The 16,604-nt window shown below is 41.7% G+C and overlaps 1 long non-coding RNA gene across 2 annotated transcripts in view; it reads left to right on the top strand.

The window, feature by feature from the left end:
- Positions 1-3,732: 3,732 nt before the first annotated feature.
- Positions 3,733-16,604, top strand: part of LOC137144720 (uncharacterized) — a 77,854-nt gene continuing 64,982 nt past the window's right edge. For both annotated transcript variants that reach the window (XR_010917466.1, XR_010917465.1), the window contains exons 1-2: positions 3,733-3,873; positions 4,154-4,267. This is a non-coding gene — a long non-coding RNA (uncharacterized lncRNA). The remainder of the gene's footprint in view (positions 3,874-4,153; positions 4,268-16,604) is intronic.

The raw sequence follows: 16,604 nt of genomic DNA, 5'->3' as shown, positions 1-16,604 counted from the left end.
TGTTTTATATGAAACTTTAACCCTCTTCCACTGGGCTACATAAATATTTTTAAACATAGCACAAATCTCAGCATATTCAACATGATTCCCAGATAAAATTCTTCAGGATATCTTAACGCTGACCACTGGGGAATCCTAATATAGCTATGCTTTGGTATGCATCTGTATTGAAGAACAAAATCTATGTAAGATTGATGTAGAACTTCCTGATTCATTTTACTCTTTGGAATCATCTGGAGGTAGTCGCTAGGTCTCGTAGAGCATAAATATTGTATTGATTCACACATCTGAAAGGATTCACACATCGGAAAGGATGGGAATATCAACTGCATTCCTCATATCTTTAGCCTGTATAATGTATTTAACAGGGCAGTCAGACACAAAAAGCAAAATTTAATTATTTTTCTCTAATTTGTTGCAACATTCAAGATTCTTAAGGCTGGTCTATGCTGAAAAGTTACATCGGCATAACAACATCCCTCTGGTGTGAAAAATCCACACTCCTGAGAGACTTTGTTGAGCCAACCTAACCTCCAGTATAGACAGCAGTAGGTCAATGGAAGAATTCTTCTGTTAACCTAGCTACTGCTGGAAATGTGGATTATATACAACAAGAGAACCCCTCCAGTTGCTGTAGGAATTGTCTACACTGAAGCTCTACAGCAGCATAGTTGCAGCACTGCAGGTGTACTACTATAGTGTTTTAAGTGTAGACAAAGCCATAGATTCACTGGACAAATAATCAAGAAGGTAAAAGAGAATAATTTTACTTTGCAGCATTAGTCTTGGCTAATGTTTCATTGATGATTTGTGTTAAAAAATTGACACTGCCCCTGCCCCTAATGTTTTCAGATGGAGACTATATATTTCATTTGTTGACCTGAACTGTGTGTAGTGCTACTGCATGCTGTTTAAAATCTGCTGCCTTCTTCATCAGAAATGTGTGCATTTCAGTGACAGGTGTAGTAATCCCAATGTGTAGAATCAGTTTAAACTACTCAAAGGGTCAGCAAAATCAGATTCCTAGAATGCCTCTGTCAACCAAAGTTATATTGGAATCTTTGGGCATACTTTAAAGTGAATGTTTAAGGGAGAAGGATACCTGTTGGATGTGTGCCTTAATGCTAGTTTCTGTGTAGTTTGTAATCCTTTCTGGAATCTTTGGATGACAGATGCTCTTTGTTAAATATACACATGCTAGCCCCATCGCTGTATTTTTTAAGTCTAACCAACCCTGGTACCAAGCCCACAAGGTTGTAACAGAGAGCTCTAGATAAAAATATTTAAAATAAACCCAATCAAGAAGCCAAAAAATCCCACCCCAAACCGACCCTCTTGGCTAAACTAAAAGCAGCCTTTCCACCTCACTATAACAGACTCTTGTCTCCACTGAACCTGAGCTAACCCAATGATACTCTCTATGTTCTAGCCAGCTATTTTATAGAGCTCCCTAGTTTAAACAATTAGATCTTGATTAAGGTGTTAGGCTCAAATCCTCAATGGTAGGGCCTAAATATCTTTGAATATCCGGGCCTAAATGTGGAACACTGCCTCATCACCTCAACTCTTTCCAAAAATAATTAAACCCTTCCTGTTAGTAGGGCAGTAGGAGATTTAGTCTGGGGTTAACTCCCCCATCTGGCAGTATAAGGAGTAGGCCTCTGCCCTCTGTCTCATTGAGTAATGAAGAATATTTGAGGAAACACTACAAAGAATGAGGAAACACAACCATGTCATTTGCATCTTTTGATAAGGGCCTATATGCATTTTTTGAAGACTGCTCATGACCAATGTGCATTTCAGCCAAGACTCAGTTCTTGGTTGTGTGAGAACATCTGTCATTAAAGTCATAGATTAATAGAAGTTTGAATGCAGGATTGTTCGTATAGTAAAGAGGAGACACCTATATCTCTCTCATCCACACAAGTTAAAGAAAGAAAAAGGCTGATCCCAAATGAACATTCCCCCTCACTCAAAGTCTGCAGTTGTCCCTTACTTACACTGCATTATCTTCACTATCATTGCAGAATTAGCATCTGATGTGTATGAACTGTCATAATTCTATGATCATCACTGCCCAGCTAGTTACGTTATATCTGAACTAGGAACGGGAGTTTCTAAAATCTCAACTCTGCATGAGACATTTCTCCTTGGTAGAAGAGGAGGAATGTATGGGACAGTGGAAGTCTGGGAAAATTAGATGAGGGATGGAAAAGATTATAGGAAAGATTTATCCGCAAAATTTTGCAAGAATTTGCCCACAGACTGGAACGATTATTAGCACTGGCAGGGTTAAGTACAGCCAGCACCAAAACAGCAGCATATTGGAGACAGAATACCAAAATAGCATGTCTCTATTCCCTTTAATATGCACACAACTCCCATCATTGGTAATAACAGGAGTTAATCTGTGAACAGAGGTCAGAATAGATCTTCCTGTAAGGAAATAGCTTAAATTATAGTTCACATGTTTGCTACAGATAGTAGCTTCTTAGATCAGTTAAATATTGGGAAATGTGACAGATATTGTCTTCTAGAAGAGCCTCTGAGTCACTTCCAGGTTTCATGTCTCTGTTCCCCAAGGACTCTGGAAACAAATGGTATTTTTCTCCTGATGTTTTTTTAACTTTCATATGCCAGGAAGTGACAAGAAAGATTGAGCACATTGTTTTTAATTTATTATTATTATTATTATTATTTTAGAAACTGTGTCTACAACTGGGAGGCAGCTCTGGACATGAGAAGAATATTGTTTGCTAGCCCATTCAACGCAGCATACCAGAACATGACTGCTGCCAACATTCTATTGGTGATTATTTGTGCTGTTAGGCGCTGCTAATATCACTGGATTCCTCCTACCCTTGCCAACACCATTCATGATCCTGACCTTATGTTCTAGTTTGAGGGCAAAAGGCCCTATTTTTTCCTTTCTGTTAATTGTGAAGTGATAAATATAGCTAGTAAAGTGACCTTCTACTCCCATAAAAATCTACTAAAGTTTAAAGCCCAGAATATGAAATTTAGCAGTACTATCTCTGTAATTGTGGATCAGCCCATCCATTAGCCTGCATTTATATTATGTGACTGTAAATTGTGGTTAATGAGCACAATGTCAACTGCCTCTTAAGAGCAACAGCAGATTTTTTAATTTAAAAACTTTTTCAGAAGTATTTATCAAAAATATTTAGTCTTCAGCACAAGGCATGAATGTTCCCAAATATATATTTTTCTTTAGATTTAAATAAACATTTATTAAACACCAAGGATGAAATTCAGTCCCCACTGAAGTCAATGGGAGTTTTGTCATTAACCTTAATGGGCCTGGAATTTTACCTTGATTACTAAGGGCCATATTCTCAGCTGGTGTAAATTACTTCAGTGGAGCTATGCTGATTTGCCTCCACTAAGAATCTGGCCCTTAGTATTTAGGGTAAAGGCCGAGGTCCTCAAAGGTATTTAGGCTCCTAATTTCTATTGAAATCAATAGACGTTAGTAGCATAAATACCTAAAAGAATCAGACCCAAAATGAATAAAAACCATGTAAGAGTTCTATAACAGGTATGTGCTGTTGCCTGGTGAGCTGGTCTTTTAAGAGGGCTGGGGCACAACTGCACCTGTGCCACACGTCACTCACCTCTTCAGGTGGAGGAAATGAGCAACGCAATAGGTGGATCATGTGACTAATGTAGGCCTGCTTGGGGGGGGGGGGAGACAACATAAGAGGAGTCTGTGGGAAGCCTAGTGAAGAGCAGTTTCTGGAGGGCTTGAATGAAGGTGGATTGCATGGAGAACAGCACTGAAAAGTCAGTGCTCTATAAGAATGAGAGGGTTAGGAGTGTAGAAAGAGGCCCTAGGAAGGAGAGCTAAGACAGGTGAGGCTCTGGTGGTGTGGGTAGGCTAGTTGTTTAGGGTTCTTAGGATGGGGAGTTCCTATAAAAAGGTGGGTGTGCCTTGTGCTGCTACCTAGGCTTAGTGAGGTGAAGCAGGGATCCTTGCAAGCAAGGGGCAGATGGAGATACTGAGCCTAACCTAGAATGGACTAAAGCTGAACCCAGGGGAGTGTTGTGGAAGAGAAACAAGGCCATTGGGAAGCAAGGGCTGTGCCCAGCTGAAGACTAGGGTGGAAAACTCTCTTTTTATTTAACAATCTAGAAGGAGTGGACTTCTGTGACTTGGTTGGAGGGCTAAATCACCTCAGCTGGAAGACTGAGAACACTAGCCTGTGTGAGGAGAAACAGATAGAAAATAGACCCAAAGCCAGACCAGGTAGGTCTTTGTTTCTATGCTTAGCATATGGATTTTAAGTCTCCTAACACTTGTATACAAATTTTAAACTTGCAGAATAAGAGCTAATCTGGATGCCTGTTTCAACACTTGAATAATTTTTAAAAGTTACAATGAGAAATCCTAATCCAGGAAGAAAACTTTGGTTGCAAGCTTTCTGAGCAAGGTCCATCTTTTCACTGTGGTGTACAGTGCTAGCATACTGACGCTGTGATCCCTGATTGGGGTGTCTGTGTGTGCTATTGTAATAAAAATCATTCTAAGAATGAGAAGACAGTGTAGGTGAAGTGAAATTTAGTGGTGACAGCAGCCCTATAACCTGGGGCTCAGGCAGTAGGCAGTGAGCAGCAAAAAAGCGTCTGTTCTGTGTGCACAGTTTGAATGCTGGAATGTGTTCAATATGAGACTTTCACAGTGCAGTAGTTTTGGGGAGGAGCAGAATGCGTTAATCACTCAAGATTGGATGGCAACATACAAATGGAAAGATATTGATGGCTTTTTTTTCTCCAGTAATGTCTATAACATTGATGGAACAAGTTTTATTTATTTTGCAATACAATATTCTAGGGCATCTTCTGGTATACTGTACTCTGTTGCTTTTACAATATGCACTATTACTTAAGAACTGGCTTACTATTTATCTGTTTGTTGAATCTAACTTTATACACTCTAGTTCTCATTTCTTAAAATGGACACTGTAATTGAAGCATAGATGCATCACAATTATGTTGTAGTTTTGCTTTTATGTATGTAATTACCACTAATTCATGTAACCAAAATGTCAACTATGACCAAATTACTACTGATTATCCCTTTAGGTAACTCCAGATAAGTGCTGTGAGTAGCTCTGCAGGTAGGCTTGCCTGCAACAGTCTTTATGTATGCACAATGTGCCTCAGGTGGCACGTGACCAGAAATCATCATTGAATTTGGTCCACTGGTTAGCTTCCTCACCCAGAAGCCATTGTTTCTGTAGTACACAGTAATATCCAGAAGCTTAAGTTCTGTGACTCCACAAGAACGTGATTGGTTTTTCTCCTTGACACAGGTGTCATTAAATGTCCTTTATTAGTCACTACTTAAAGTCTTAAAACACAAGTACACTTTCACAATTGCACAGTAAAACAAGGTTCACGTATCACAGCTGGACTCTCACTTCACTTCAGTTTGTTCTTATATCTCACTGACTGACTGGTGATGCCCCACCCCTTTATATGCCCACAAGGGCATAGCTGAAAACCTTCTGGGAGGTTCAAGGAAAATGTCCTTCTCAAAGTCTGGAAGGTTCCATGAGATTCTAAAAGATCCAGAACATTCTAGGGGGTTAGTGAAAAATGAATCCACATATGGAATCCTGAAATATTTTACTTCAAACATTCATTTTTCCCTTTTGTTGCTAACAACAAAAACAGCACCCTGAGTCTGGCACCCCCCAAGCTCAGCACCCCAGATAATTGCCTGGGTCACCTGCCCCTGAATCTGGCCTTAGGTGGTGTAAGGGCATCATGAGAGTGTTCTGGCATTGTGAGACACTGTAGCATGTGGAAAGCCGAGGGCAAATATCTGCTTGCTTTCAGGGGTCCAGGCTTCCAAAGAGGGAAAACAGTTATCTCCATTCACCCATTTCCTGCTACAGATATGTGGGAAGCTGGTTATATTCCTGATGAGAGCCTGTGAGGGTTCTCAGAGTATCCAGGACTGAGAGTCACATTGTTCTCTCCCCTCCGCCCCCACTTACAGCAAGAGAGAGACTTGCTGATGCATAACTGGGAGCCAGCTCCCAGACACCTCCAGTCTATAGGCCACCCAAACAATCTTCTCTGGACTATGCTAGCCCTTATCTTGCCTTGAAGGTTAAAAATAAGTGCACCCCAGTCCCTGAGTCCCTTTGAAGCATTGCCGTCGGAAGCTGAACACTATCTTCTGAAGAGTGTTCTCAGTAATACCAGGTCTGCAGTATGCAATCAAGCAGTGAACACACCAGCTAGAATGATTCAACCCAGGATCAGCTCCTTGTGTAATACCACAGCAGTGAGTTATGTTAGAGTGAAAGCAACCATAAATTTATTATCAGATTAAGATTTAAGAGATAGTTGGTAAGGATAATGAAAACAAAAGGATTACATAAAAAACAAAATCATAACCCACTTCCTAGAGATTTAACTTAACAGGCTAATCGCCTGTCTAGAGCACTCTTATCTCAGGCAAACCCTTTTGCAGCATTTCCAGTCTAGGCTAGTTGTGATCCTGTTGAATGTGAACACACTGTGTTTACTTCCTATGTGTAGGACTTCCTTGTCCTCCAGTGATAGTCCAGTAAATCTATGAAGTGCACCCCCACTTAAGGCTCTTTCCCTCCTTCTGTTCTCTTCCTGTTAAATCTCACAATCCTTCATCTGCCTTTAACTCAGACTGGTGCTTGTGATAATACACAGTTTATATTTCTACAGGTAGATGGATAAATGTCTCTGCTCTGTCAAGAAACCAGTTTTTCACCTCTGCTGAGGATTAACATCTTGATATAAACTATAAGAGCATACTTCCATTATGTATACAGAATGCCTTAAATAGTAGCAATACATAGATTTTTACAATGGTATTCATAACCAGTGTGAGTTGGCTCTTTTGTCCTGATTCTGGTATATACATCCTGGTTCAATCTATTTACTCCCTTGCCAGTTGCCATTGAGAGTCAGAGTTCAAGACCAGATTTGGCTAGATACTGTTTATTTTGAACCCTTTTATCTAGTTACCTTTGATCATTGTGCCCATGCCTCAGTGATGAGTAAGGCCTCAGGAGAAACGATTGGGAAGAAATAAACTACCTCCTCATTGAGTTCTTTCGTTGGACTCTTGGGGCCAGTCTAAGCATTAGTTTATTTTAGACCTCTAATACCCTGAAAGAGGAATGAAGCTCAATTTGGCTAGAGTGTTTAACAGTTTTTACTTGAAAGAGAAACTGAGGCAGCTGCTGATCATGTTAAGATAAACGATCACACTGATGTATGTGCCATAAGAGCCATCTAGTGAAGTTAACATTGTGGTTAAAAAATTGCTCACTCTTTTAAATCCTCACCTAAAAGGTGTGGGGGGGGGGGGAAAACTATCAGTAGCTCTTTCTGATAGTAGTAAGGGAATTGACCATTCTGTAACTATCTCTTGGAATTCCAGACTTGCAAGGCATAGTGTTGACACTTGATGTCTCATCGGATGAAGTGCTTTGCAACCTCAAATGCCCTAGAAGACATGAGAAATTAAATGCATTTACTACCTCTCGGAGGTGCTTGTCACATCACAGGGTCACGTTCTGAGTAAGGGCAGCAGGACTGCACTCCTAGACTGAATTACTTGGTTCAAGCTACACTTTAGCTGGTGTAAATTGGTATAACTTTGTTGAAGTCAATGGAACGTTGGGGACTTCCTTTTTGAAACAGTCTGCAGATGAGGCACATTGATCAGGCAAACAGCATAAGCCAGTGAATGTTATAATCCTGGAGAAACAGTAAGTGGATAAGATGGTCAGTGTATTGATGTCTTTTCAGAAGAGTTCTTCAGTAAGGTGAAAAGCTAGTTAAGGGTGCAAACTTCAGAGGTCTGCTGATGCTTTCTGTAGTGTTGAAGGAAACCAGGTGCCTATGGATCAAATCCTGCCCACAGAAGCATGTTCAACTCTTTTGAGATCAATAGAAACTAAGTGAACATGGACAGAGGCAGAACTTGAATTCAGTACTAGTTACAAATGCCCTTTTTAAAGCTCTTCTTTTTCCCTAGATCACTAGAACCTGTGATGTTTAGTAACTACCTGTGGTGCCTCATAAATAAACAGGGCTAGATCATCCCTGTCACTTCTCAAGGGAGGAGACTCTGCTTCCTGTTTCACTCTCTCCCTGCCTGCAGAGATCAGTGTCTTTTACAGCATTGTCCCCATTTCCTAACCCCCAGAGAAGCTCTGGTGAGGGTGTTGTGCTGGGATTGGGCTAGAGGCAGAAGGGATGGCTGTATTCTGTCTTTTCTTCTATATCCTTCCCTCCCTTCGCATATTGGTAAGAAATACTTAAGTGAGATAATGACTCTGCATTTCCCCCACCCTCTTCAAGGTTATGGAGCAATCAGCAAGGGAGCCTATGGTATTGTGGCTACTCCTGGAACCTTGATGCCCTGGAGCCCAGTGAGATGTGAATGAGGCTGAGAGCATCTGCATGGATGGCCCTGGCCTAACTCTGAGATCATACAATTTCTGTTCCTCTGTATGGGGAAAAATCCTACAGGGGATCTGGGCTGGCTCTTAGTAAGTGAATTCACTTACTGAGTCCTGTATCAGCTCCTGGACAGTCTCTCTGACTTTCATTTAAATCTTCATGTAGTACACTATTTCCAAAAATACTTGACATTTCAGTAACTCAGTAAACAAATCGCTAACTTTTGTAACAGTTAAAAGCCATTGAACAATGTGTCTCATCCATACTCAGTCCCCTATTACCCACCTCATGCAGATTAAATCTGTAAGCTGTAGACAAGTCGTATGGGTCTTATTAAAATGAGCAGCATGCTATGAGACCCTGAAAGTTCAAGCAGGTTTGACACTTTCTCCAAAAGACAAGCTACAGACACGAAAGCCCAATGCTTGGGAAGCACCAAAGCAGATCTGCTTCTGAAAAATGTGCTTGTAGCTTCTATCACAATGCTGGAAACCACACAAAATACTGTGCATCACACACCCAGAGAGAGTTTATGGACACCATGTCAGGGCCAGCAGGCAATTTTCCTTCACTTCAGAGCCTGGGGCCAAAATCCTGTATTCCCTGTCTGTGTACTTACTGAAATGATGAGGCATATATCTAAATACTGGAGGGAGGATTTGAAGAGGCTTGCTTTCTCTCTAGAACACTGCAGCATGGAGTGCAAACTTTTCAGTATCTTCATGATCAGGACCTCTGGTTGTGTGGGTCTCTCACTCCTTCAGTACATATCCTGACATCCCTGCCTGCAATCTTTTTATAAGAAGTCCTGGGCTGGCTATCGCCCCAGTATAGTCACCTGCAAATCTAAAGAGAGGAGCTACTTGAGCATGCTCATGCAGAGCCTGTAAAACACCATCCAGTAGCTGAGGAAGGCTGCAGGGTGCTCTGCTGGCCTCCACAAACCCAATTGTGTGGGGGAGAAGAGGTCTTTGCATCCAGAGAGGAAGAATATTAGTTAGGGAACTGGCCTGGGTCTGAAGACCTCTGGATTCAACTCCCAGCTTTGCAACAGACCATGTGGCCTTGGCTAAGTCACTTAGTCTCTCTGCCTTAGTTCCCCCACTTGAAAAATGGGGATACCTCATGGGAATGTTGTACTGATAAAGATATTAATATGTTCTTAGTGATCAGATCCTATGCTTGGGGGGTGGGTAGAGAAATATCAGGGCAGAGGAGGAGCTTGCTTGCAGAAAGCTTTGTTCTGGGTCAATATCCTGGATTTGGATCGAGGGCTGTATAGCTTCCTCCATGGCTCCAGGCTGCCACTCAGTTGGAGACCTCACCCCTCATTAAGAGCTAGAAGCAATCCCTCTCCCATGTCATCCCCTCACCTCAACAGCAACAGAGGCCTGGCACCCTAAAATTCCACCTGACGTGCTGGGGGTTTCCTGCCCTGCAAGACAGATTCCACTGGCATTGGATTCCTGCACCAAAGATGCTGTCCACCTGGAAGCCAAGTGGGATTATGAGACTCCAGAAACTGAGGCAGGGCTTGGTTGACAATGAAGCAGCTCATCAGGGGTCCTGTCACCTATGGATCAGATAGCACCCACTGTGGCCAGCTTCCTGAACCACAGAAAAAAAGTGAGTCAGGATTTGGGCCTAGAATTGGTTTTGTGTCCAGTTACTTGAATACCATTGCTGCACATGGTTGATTGGGAGGTTGGTGGAGGGAGTTGGAATCCTGAATTCCCTTTGCTGCTCTAGTAATGACCAGGGCCAACGCTCAATCTCTCAGGCCTCTGTTTATCCCTCTCTAAAACAGATGTACTATACAGTACTCGGAGAGATGTTAAAACTAGTGTGCAGTGCATGCTGAGATCTTCAGCTGAAAGACAATACAAGCAGACTGCAAGGTAGCTGTAAAGTCAATTACTGTAATACAGTACATTTCATCCAGCTGTAAACACTTCTCTCCAAATATTTAATTAAATGAATGACACGTGATAACCACATTAACTGCAAAATTAAAAAATTCTCTGCATTCCCTGAATTCACATAATTATGAATCTGGCAACTTCTTGTCTGCAAGACACTACTCCCGCAAGTGATATGGAGGAGAGGAACTAATTATAACCAAGTGTCTTGGATCAGAACACAGCCCCTCCCCTTCCCCCCAGTACAGTGATCCATGCTCCAGAGAGCTCTGTGGCATGGGGAAAAGATGGCAAACACCACAAGTTTCCTTAACTCCAGCTAAGCAGAGATGAGGAGGAAAGGGAGACTGATGCATTCATAGTTCCTCCACTTCTCCCGATACCCAGTTTCACAGTTCAGGGCATCTGCACTGTTTCCTCTCAGTAGTCTAGCAAGGACACCTGCTCTGTCTTCCAGCTCTCCTGGCCATCATCTTTCTTGGGTGAAGGACTGCATCTCTCTCCCTTCTGACTAAGTTACCTCCAGGCTGCACTGTTCCCTGTCTTCACTCTGTATTTCCCAGCACAGACAGAATACCTAAGGACATCTGCTTGCTTTCATTTCAGAGACAGTTAACAGTCATTGCCATAGTTATAAGGTACCACACAGCACTTCCTATGCAAACCTACTTTATTCTTAAGATAAAAAGCATTAGCGAAAACATAGCAAAAATAAAAACCTATGTGCATGCTAATCTTACCAGAATGAACTCCACCCTAATGTGGATTCTGACAGGAGCAATCTTCCAAACTCCCATCTAAGAGGGATTTCTTGTGGTTATAGGTTCATCACTGCTTCAGCTCACAATAAGCACACAGTCTTATGGGGTCTCCAGTAGGCCCACTCCTTCCTGAAGGATTGGGGCCCTCCATGGACCAGCGATCTTGTCTGTTTGCTGGATCAAGAAGGCAGCCATGAGACAGTTTGAAATCACTATTTATCCAAAAACCCTTTCTTTGTCTCCTGGTCCCTGGAGAATCCAGGTTGAACTAGTGTAAGTATTTCTTTGGGTGGGGTGGCTTCAAGTGTTGATAACAGAGGTACATTAGCATTTCCCTTGCTACTAGAGAAGGTACATACAATGCCTTAACACCTACATAACGTTTTACTACAATGTACCCAAAAGGTATTAATCCTAATCAATAAACTTTATTAAATTAAGTTAAACCTTATCTTGATTCCATCAGGTTTGTTGGAGATAGTCAATAGCTAGTAGTTGGAATCAGCAAATTCTAGCTCCCATGTCTGCTAAAACCTGTGGTTTTCCTTTTAAATGTAGGCCATTCTGTAACGTTCTGCATGGTTTGGATGGTTACTGAAGAGTGTGGTCCCCAGCTAATACTGTATAGAGTAATAGATTAATTTTGGATTATGCATCGTGTTGCCTTCCTAAAATTATCACCAGATAAATGAAGTCCTGAATGTATGGTACATATAGTCTCAGACCCATCCAGTGTCACTTCCCAATAGGCATACCATTGTAGAGGTTTGTTTTTCTAGGAATGGAAAATCCCACAGAGATCCTTCTGTGTGGGTGGGAGGAGTGTGTGTGTTTGTTTTTCTACTGCCCTTGTCCACCCAGTGAAACCTGGGCTACCTAAAATGGGGGAGGGCGGGAAGAGAGTCTGTAAAGCTAGTCTTTCCTGTAGTAGCATTGAGACTGAGCCAGGAAATCCTTTCGCTTAAATGGAGTATCACATTTGTAACAAAAATCTGGCCCATGGTATGCTTGTCCCTATTACAAAGGTAAAAATTCTGCTCTCGATTTCGATTTACAATGATTTAACTGATCAGGTTGTGACCTTAAGTGCCAGTGACATCTAGATGAGCATGGTATATGCCTATGTCTTTTGTCTGTTGATTGAACCTGTGGGAAAATTATCAGATGTGTTCTTCAGGATACCCTTAAATTTCCAGATAAGGCTCTCCTGGAGTATGAATGAAATTATGACTTCAGGGTAGCATAGTTTCTAGAGTGAGGGACTAAGAAAACAACTCATTTCAAACTTTTGCCCAGATAGATGCAAGTCCTTAAACCTCAAGAGACGGCAAGTTATTCAGTTTGCCAGTCCCGTTCCCCACCTCCCAGTGTCCAGAAGTCATGAGTCAGACCTTTAAAAAGGTGTTTTTTTCTTTGCCTTCTGCCTCTGAACTTTCATGGTTCTCATTTCCAAAATTCTCACAACCATAAGGGTTAGAAATCATTTCTTAAGAGGTGAGATTCTCATGCAATCACATAATTCCAGGAGCTGGGCCTCTTAAGAAATTTCAGTCATTAAATTATGAGCTTTGGAGACACTCCCATAGTTAACATCTAAATGTGAAGACATTAATTCAGATTTATATTCAGTATCGGTCCACTCTGAGACAAGCTGGGTTATTCCAGTTTTAAATATAAAACATTGTCTACTGATTCCAAACTAAGCAGGTAGTTACTCTGAGGGAAACAAGATATCAGAAAGAATTCACCAAATGGTGGGCAATGAAAGACTGTGCCCTGCATGCTGCTGTTTTTAAAAAGGAGCCAGACTGAGTTCTGACTGCACACAAAACAGGCTTTCATAAGGGTGAGCCTGGCTTGTAACTAATAAAGATCTGCATTAGAGGGCAAGGCTCCCTTTTTCATGGGGAAGACACAAAGTGGTTATTCTAATCTTAGGTCACACTGCTGCCAAGCTTGCTCTACAAAAAGTAGGAGTCCAAGTTATCTGGAAATTTCTTGGTGGTATTAACTATTTCAGCAATGATGTGTACATCCACTTTTAAAAAATGAGCAGTGCTCCTGACTTACTTCTCCCAGAGTAAGGTTGTATCAAAAGAAAAAATACAGCAGTGTATCAAATAATGCAAATTCTGAATCATCTGATTTGATTGCTTTGTCTGCATGGGACATTGCCCTATCATTGGTACAGAAAGCAGCTGTTAAAGCATGAGGAGACTTGAAAATTTCAAGTAGTCAACATAACCTAACAGGAAGTAATACCTGATTGAGGGTTCTTCACTTTATCCTGGAAAAAACTTATAATTTTAAAAGGTTTCATGCAACACTACCTTAAAGGGACAAATGGATAACTTACAGCATTAATTACATAATAGCAAAGCTGTGTGCAGCTCAGCAGACTGGATCTCTGGGAATGGGATTGTGTTCAGCTGAATCTCACTGTTGATTTAGATCCACATGGAGTCGTATCTACCAGTTTCGTGTTCAAATGAAACCTGAGAAGTTTTACCTGGTTCTGAATTGAGACTGAGATCCACATTGTTTTGAAGTGAAACAATCTCTTGAAGCTGGGCCCGTATATCCTTGAAATGTATGAAACCTTTAAACAAACCTGGGCTCGGCTTCATGTCTGCCGCGAAACTCAAAACCAGGTGAATATTGCTTTGGTTTCAGGTTTCGTTGAAAATATTTTACACAGCTTGGCTCCGCTGCCTTTTTTCTCCTAACAGCTAATCTGTTCCATTGGCAACTGTTACTGTTTATCCCTCTGAACTGATCATCAGTTCCTGAGTTCTCCTACTACTAGGCCAAGATTTTTGACAGGAAGAAGTTCAGATAATTGACTCCAACTACTGAGGTTATATTAAGGCATTTAAACATCTCTCTACTGAATATTAATTCTATTCCAACAAGTGTCTAACCATACAGGACAGCAACCACCTTGTTAGCATTCAGAAGCTCCATTCAACTCCATCTAGAATTAAACCCCACTAACATTTGGCTTTACCACACCTGTATGACGAGGTGGGTGAGTGAGAGAGGATAGGGAGAGCTAACATTAACTCCGGATTTTCTGCACTTCTTTGGTAAATGCTGTTGCTCATTAACATTGCATTTAAACTCTGATGATAGAATACACAATATCTGAAATTCAGCAGCACAACAGGTATGCTATTCCTGGCAATTTCAGGAATAATCAAGTCAACTAAGTGACTTAGTCATCTTCATGCCAATACCTCCATGCCAACAGCCAATGATCCTGTAAGATTACAAACTAGGAAGGAATAGGCTTGGGGTGTAGGCAAGATTTCCATGGAAAAACCAGATGCTAGTGAAAGCAGTGTTAGTGATTCAGTAGGTTGTCCTTAATTGTTGCTGAACCAACTCATGGTATAAGAGAAGGCCTCCCATGCTCTCTCAGATGGGACATAAAACCAAGGATTGAATGTGGGTTTTTGTGGGTTAGGGTGCAGAGGAGGAAGGGATACTCACAAAATAGTCTGTCAACTTCAGGCACCAATACTCTGCAGATTTTCAAAAATGTGACTGTGTGTTGTTGGCTTCTGCTTGGATCCCCTTTATTGAAGTTTGAATACACCCAGGGGTTCAGATGCACTTATTTAGCTTCTCCTGGTGGGGGTCAGAAGGCCTGATGGCTACATGGAGTTTGACTTTCTTGATGTGATGGGGGCGGAGAGGGAATAGAAATGGAAGGTCTTGGAGATGCCACATATTTGTGACATTCAAATATGTTGTCAGTTGGAATAGAGTGTAGATCTTCATATGACGACACTTGCTCATCTTTCTTAGATGCTTTGAGCAGTGAAATGCTTAGCAATGTTAATATCTAAAGCCGGACTGGCATTTAATGCCCATCTGAAGTGAGCATTAAATGGTGCAGTTCATTCCACATCTGCTTCAGGCTCTCTGCAGACTCAGACAGATAGCTGTGAATCAGCCATAAAATGTAAACCAAGTTTCTTTAGAACCATAACAGCTAGAGAATTAGCTTTCTTTTTAAGGAAGACTTTCTGGAAAACATTAAGGCAGCTTGAGAGAGGAGCTGGCATGCCATACCACTCTATTGGCCCTAATCAAGCTTTCATGAAATCAAGTCCTGGACTACAAATAATTGACATATGGTACTTAAGGTCTCCTAGCCAACTTTCAATGGAGTAATTATTAAATTGACCTTAAATTCCCTCCGTAGCTTTAAATGGATATGGTATTCTTTTTCTGCCCTGAACAGTTGTAGTGTGTTGCTGGATACTGCAGATCAGCTCCTGGCTGCTACCCTCCAGTGCAGAGGTAGGGGATATGATTCATGCATGCGCAGCGTGTGGTTTCTAAAGCTTGAGCATTCCAGGCTCATTTAGCTGAGACACACTATGTATAAATGTCAATTATTAGCTGTAGGAAAATTGCTATTTAGATGGCAAACTAGTTGCACTGTTTCCAAGTACGAAATGAGCCACTAGGGAAGAAATTGCCAAAAGTATAATTGAATGGGTTCTGATTGTGTTTGAAACCTCCACATACCTGACAATGTTCTGGGAAGAGTTTACTATAGTGCAGATGTGTAGGAGCTTGTCAACAATGAGAAATTTATACTAGTATAATTATAAGTTTCCTTGTGTAGACAAGTCCTTAAGTAGAGCTGGTTAAAACAACTTCCATTCTATGGAAAATTCTGAGACGTTGAAAGTTTTCATTCCAATTCAGTATAAGCTACAAATTTCCAAAAATTTCATTTCAGAGCAATTGAAATATTCTTGGTTCTTCCCCCTCCTTCTCCCAATTGAGTCACTGAGTTACCTAACTCCATGAGGTGAGGGTAGAGGAGGAGTCCTTTTGCTGCCATGGAGTAAGAAACCTGGGAGCCCTGGCTAGAGATGGGACTCCCAGGGCTTCCAGGATCCTGGCTCTGTGGCAGGAAGCCTGAGGGTCCCCACACCAGGGCTGTCTACATGGTGGGACTGCCAGAGGCCCTGGAAGCACGTGCTCTCCAGCAGCCCACCAGGCAAGCTGACAGGTAAGTAGAACAGAACCCTGCCAAGGTTTGATAGCTGTTCTCAAAATTCAAACACTTCCACAAAATGTTTCAGTTTTGATGAATTGGCATTTCCTGACTCCAGCCCCCCAACATTTTGTTGGGGTGATCAGGAGTTTTCCTAGTACTAAGAGCCCTGAGGCAGATTTCCCCTGCTCCCCCCCCCCCACCACCCTGAAAAAAACAAAACAAAACCCTCAAACATTGAGTTGCAGTTTAACAAAATGTTGCTTGGTAATAAAAATTGTCCCACATTGTGGCACGTTCACATCACTCACCACCACACTGGTGCCTCCTGCTGGTCATTTGGGGATTAGCTTCAAGCTGACTCCTACATCCTCTTTCTGTGCACCCATCACTCTCTTGCTGCAATTGTCCTGTAGACCTTCT

This window comes from Emydura macquarii, unplaced genomic scaffold (genome assembly GCF_026122565.2).
Source record: "Emydura macquarii macquarii isolate MOO-44397 ecotype Brisbane River unplaced genomic scaffold, CSIRO-AGI_Emac_v2 contig_3477, whole genome shotgun sequence".
Classification (NCBI taxonomy): Eukaryota; Metazoa; Chordata; order Testudines; family Chelidae; genus Emydura; species Emydura macquarii.
This window is presented reverse-complemented; position numbering and strand designations above follow the sequence as displayed.